We start from the raw sequence: 5,836 nt of genomic DNA, 5'->3' as shown, positions 1-5,836 counted from the left end.
AATTTTGGTTGATGCTAGATTTGCTTAGCTTGATTCTATATGATGTATGAGGTTGAATATGAACTCTAGTAACTAGCTGGAGAGATTATATGTAGTTTCCATATGAACTCTAGTTTATCACAATTTTTTTAATGAATGGCCATATGATGGATGTTGGAGGGATTGTAACTAGTTGGCTACATATGATGGATGTTGTTGAATGAATGAATCATATACATATGTATGCTGCTTTAGATTTGAACTTGGTATGATTCATGTTGGTTGAAAACGATTCATGTTGATCGAAAGTGGTATCATTTATATTTGAAAACGATATGATTCATGTTGGTTGAAATGATATCATTTATATTTGAACTTGATTCATTTCCAATTGTTTTAGGCGCCCCCCCCCTTGCGCCCAACATCGGTGTCAAGTACACCATGCTTTCGACAACGGCCATCGCGCCCGTTTTGTGGAGAATGGAGTGGTAATATCTATGATATAGTTGTTGCAGAAGTTATTGGTGAGAAATGAAGTTACTAACTATTTCTGTTTATATTTTGGCAGATGCTAACCCCATTGTGGATGAGGGGCCACACTAAGGCCGTTCAGATGCAGTATGATGAGCGGTACATGTCGTACTTCAAGAGAGCACGACTGCTAGATTCGTGCTTCAGTTCAAATGAAAGCTGCCGACTGATGTCTACTATGCAACTTTATTCTTGTAGACTCGTGTTGGGCCTCCAAGCGCAAAGTTTTGTAGGACAGTAGCAATTTTCCCTCAAGTGGATGACCTAAGGTTTATCAATCTGTGGGAGGTGTAGGATGAAGATGGTCTCTCTTAAACAACCCTACAACCAAATAATAAAAAGTCTCTTGTGTCCCCAACACACCAAATACAATGGTAATTTGTATAGGTGCACTAGTTCGGCGAAGAGATGGTGATACAAGTGTAATATGGATGGTAGATATTGATTTTTGTAATAGGAACAATAAAAAACAGCAAGGTAGCAAGTAATAAAAGTGAGCACAAATGGTATTGCAATGCTTGAAAATGAGGCCTAGGGTCCGTACTTTCGCTAGTGCAATCTCTCAACAATGTTAATATAATTGGATGATATAACCATCCCTCAAAGTGCGATGAATAATCACTACAAAGTTCCTACCTAGCGGAGAACATAAGAAGAAATTGTTTGTAGGGTAGGAAACCACGTCGAAGCTATTCTTTCCGATCGACCTATCCAAGAGTTCATACTAAAATAACACCAAATAATTTCAGATTCATAATACTGAATCCAACACAAAGAACCTCAAAGAGTGCCCCAAGATTTCTACCGGAGAAACAAATACAAGAACGTGCATCAACCCCTATGCATAGATTATCCCAATGTCACCTCGGGAATCCGCAAGTTGAGTGCCAAAACATATATCAAGTGAACCAATACGATACCCCATTGTCACCACGAGTATTTGTAGGATCGAAAGTATGTCTAGAGGGGGATGATTAGACTACTTGACCAAATAAAAAATCTATCCTTTTCCTAATTTTAAGTCTTGGCAAAGTTAGCAACTTAGCACAAGTCAAGCAATCAACCTACACATGCAAGTCTGAGAGTATAGCAGCGGAATGTAAAACATTGCATATGAAGGTAAAGGGAGGAGTTTGGAGGGAGCAAACGCAATGTAGACACGGAGATTTTTGGCGTGGTTCCGATAGGTGGCGCTATCGTACATCCACGTTGATGGAGACTTCAACCCACGAAGGGTAACGGCTGCGCGAGTCCACGGAGGGCTCCACGCACGAAGGGTCCACGAAGAAGCAACCTTGGCTATCCCACCATGGCTGTCGCCCAACAAGGACTTGCCTCACTATGGTAGATCTTCACGAAGTAGGCGATCTCCTTGCCCGTACAAACTCCTTGGTTCAACTCCACAATCTTGACGGAGGCTCCCAAGTGACACCTAACCAATCTAGGAGACACCACTCTCCAAAAGGTAATAAATGGTGTGTTGATGATGAACTCCTTGCTCTTGTGCTTCAAATGATAGTCTCCCAAACACTCAACTCTCTCTCACAGATTTGGATTTGGTGGAAAGATGATTTAAGTGGAAAGCAACTTGGGGAAGGCTAGAGATCAAGATTCTTGTGGTTGGATTGGAATATCTTGGTCTCAACACATGAGTAGGTGGTTCTCTCGCAGAAAATGAATGCTGGAAGTGTAGGCACGTTCTGATGGCTCTCTCTCCGAATGAAGAGTGGGTGGAGGGGTATAAATAGCCTCCACACAAAATCTAACCGTTACACACAATTCACCAAGCTCGATGGGACCGAATCATCAAACTCGGTCAGACGGATTTAGTTCAAAATGTGAACGTTAGGTTTTTCGGTGGGACCGACATGTCAAGTCGGTGGGACCGATTTCATTAGGGTTAGGGCATAACGTAATCTCGGTGAGACCGATCACATAAACTCGGTAGGACTGATTTCTGTAATAGGCAAACAGAGTGTTGGTCAGGAAAACTCGGTGGGACTGTGATACGTCTCCAACGTATCCATAATTTTTGATTGTTCCATGCTATTATATTATCTGTTTTGGATGTTTAATGGGCTTTACTAAGCACTTTTATATTATTTTTGGGACTAACCTATTAACTGAAGGCCCAGTGCAAATTGCTGTTTTTTTGCCTATTTCAGTGTTCCGCAGAAAAGGAATATCCAATGGAGTCCAAATGGAATGAAACCTTCGGGAGAGTTATTTTTGGAACAAACGTGATCCAGAGGACTTGGAGTGGACTTCAAGAAAGAAGCGAGGAGGCCACGAGGCAGGGAGGCGCGCCTGCCCCCTGGGGGCGCCCCCACCCTCGTGGGCCCCTCACAGCTCCACCGACCTAGTTCTTCCTCCTATATATACCCATGTACCCCGAAAACATCCAGGAGCACCACGAAACCCTATTTCCACCGCCGCAACCTTCTGTACCCGTGAGATCCCATCTTGGGGCCTTTTCCAGCGCTCCGCCAGAGGGGGAATCGATCACGGAGGGCTTCTACATCAACACCATAGCCTCTCCGATGATGTGTGAGTAGTTTACCACAGACCTTCGGGTCCATAGTTATTAGCTAGATGGCTTCTTCTCTCTCTTTGGATCTCAATACAAAGTTCTCCTCGATTCTCTTGGAGATCTATTCGATGTAATTCTTTTTACGGTGTGTTTGTTGAGATCCGATGAATTGTGGGTTTATGATCCAGATTATCTATGAACAATATTTGAATCTCCTCTTAATTGGTTATCTTTGCAAGTCTCTTCGAATTATCAGTTTGGTTTGGCCTACTCGATTGATCTTTCTTGCAATGGGAGAAGTGCTTAGCTTTGGGTTCAATCTTGCGGTGTCCTTTCCCAGTGATAGCAGGGGCAGCAAGGCATGTATTGTATTGTTGCTATCGAGGATAAAAAGATGGGATTTATATCATATTGCTTGAGTTTATCCCTCTACATCATGTCATCTTGCCTAATGCGTTACTCCGTTCTTATGAACTTAATACTCTAGATGCATGCTGGATAACGGTCGATGTTTGGAGTAATAGTAGTAGATGCAGAATCGTTTCGGTGTACTTGTCACGGACGTGATGCCTATATACATGATCATGCCTAGATATTCTCATAATTATGCACTTTTTTATCAATTGCTCGACAATACTTTGTTCACCCACCGTAATACTTATGCTATCTTGAGAGAAGCCACTAGTGAAACCTATGGCCCCCGGGTCTATTTTCCATCATATAAGTTTCCAATCTATTTTTACTTTGCAATCTTTACTTTCAATCTATATCATAAAAATAACAAAAATATTTATCTTATTATCTCTATCAGATCTCACTTTTGCAAGTGGCCGTGAAGGGATTGACAACCCCTTTATCGCGTTGGTTGCAAGGTTCTTGTTTGTTTGTGTAGGTACGAGGCGACTTGCGTGTAGTCTCCTACTGGATTGATACCTTGGTACTCAAAAACTGAAGGAAATACTTACGCTACTTTGCTGCATCACCCTTTCCTCCTCGAGGTAGAAACCAATGCAAGCTCAAGAGGTAGCAGACCGATTTGCTCATCTCGGTTGGACCGAAACATTACGAAGGGAAACAGAGAGTTTGCAATCCCATCTCGGTGAGACCGAGATCCCTATCGGTGAGACCGAAGTGACTAGGGTTTCTGGCAGTGGCTATATCAAGTGAACTCGGTGGCGCCGGATAGATCGGTGGGGCCGAGTTTGACTTTTGGTTTGGGACATATGTGGATATGAGAAAGTGGTTGAGGGCTTTTGGAGCATATCAGTAAGCATTTTGAGCAAGCAAGCCATTAAGCAACACCTCACCCCCTTTTAATAGTATTGACTTTTCCTATGGACTCAATGTGATCTTGGATCACTAAAATGAAAAAGTAGAGTCTTGAGCTTGAGCCAATATGTGTCCTTAGCATTTTGAGGGGTCCACATTCCTAATCCATGCCATGCCAATCATTGAACTTTCTGAAATGATCATCTTGAAATAGCATTAGTTCAATGAGCTATATGTTGTTAGGAATTACCAAAACCACCCAGGGATAGTTGCACTTTCAGTATTCATATGCAAAACATATATCAAGTGCTCTCAAATCGATAAAAGCATTCAATCCGATAAGAACGAAATCTCAAAGGGAAAACCCAATTCATCACAACAAGATAGAGAGGGGAAAATACCATATGATTCAACTATATTAACAAAGCCCGCGATACATCAAGATCGTGACATCTCAAGAACACGAGAGAGAGAGAGAGAGAGAGATTAAACACATAGCTACTAGTACAAACCCTCAGCCCCGAGGGTGGACTACTCCCTCCTCATCGTGGTGGGCGTCGGGATGATGAAGATGGCCACCGATGATGATCTCCCCCTCCGGCAAGGTGCCGGAACGGGCTCCCGATTGGTTTTTGGCGGCTACAAAGGCTTGCAGTGACGGAACTTCTGATCTAGGTTAACCCCCGAGAGTTTTGGAATATTTGGTGATTTATAGTGCAAAGAGGGGGTGCCGGAGGCCACCGAGGTGGGCACAACCCACCAGGGCGCAGCTCTGGCCCATTGGGTGTCTTCTGGTCCATTAAAAATCCACAAAAAGTTTCACGGTGTTTGGACTCTGTTTGATATTGATTTCCTACGATGTAAAAACAAGCAAAAAAACCAACTAGCACTTGGCACTGGGTCAATAGGTTAGTCCCAAAAAAATGATATAAAGTTGCTATAAAATGATTGTAAAACATCCAAGAATGATAATATAACAGCATGAATACTTCATAAATTATAGATACGTTGGAGACGTATCAGCATCCCCAAGCTTAATTCCTACTCGTCCTCGAGTAGGTAAATGATAAAAGAAATAATTTATGAAGTGTGAATGCTAGCAAAGTGCATAAGTTTGATCAATGATAATTTCAATCACTTTCCCTAGCATCATAACAGCAATTCTTTCTCATAAAACTCATCATGACAATGAAGCAACCAATTCACATGTTAAGGTTCAAACAATGAATTCTCTTGAAACTCAACAACCTATGTTCTCAGTCACCAACCAATTGCAATTCAACTTATTCAACAACGTCTAAGTAAGAGCTCAACATACTCAACCATCATATAGTCTTCTATGATTGCTAACATTCACCGCATACACATGAGCAAAACGTTTCAACTGGACACATAGAAAGATAGGGGCTTATAATTTCGCCTCCCAATGTATTCACCTCAATGGTGATGCCAACAATAATAACTCATGCTACCCATATCCAACTGGATATATGTGCCTAGATCTTTCCTCACCACATGATGCTTGCC

Source organism: Triticum urartu, chromosome 3A (assembly GCF_056163025.1).
Source record: "Triticum urartu cultivar PI428250 chromosome 3A, HENAU_Tu73, whole genome shotgun sequence".
NCBI classification, from domain to species: domain Eukaryota; kingdom Viridiplantae; phylum Streptophyta; class Magnoliopsida; order Poales; family Poaceae; genus Triticum; species Triticum urartu.
Note: the sequence above shows the minus strand (reverse complement) of the source record.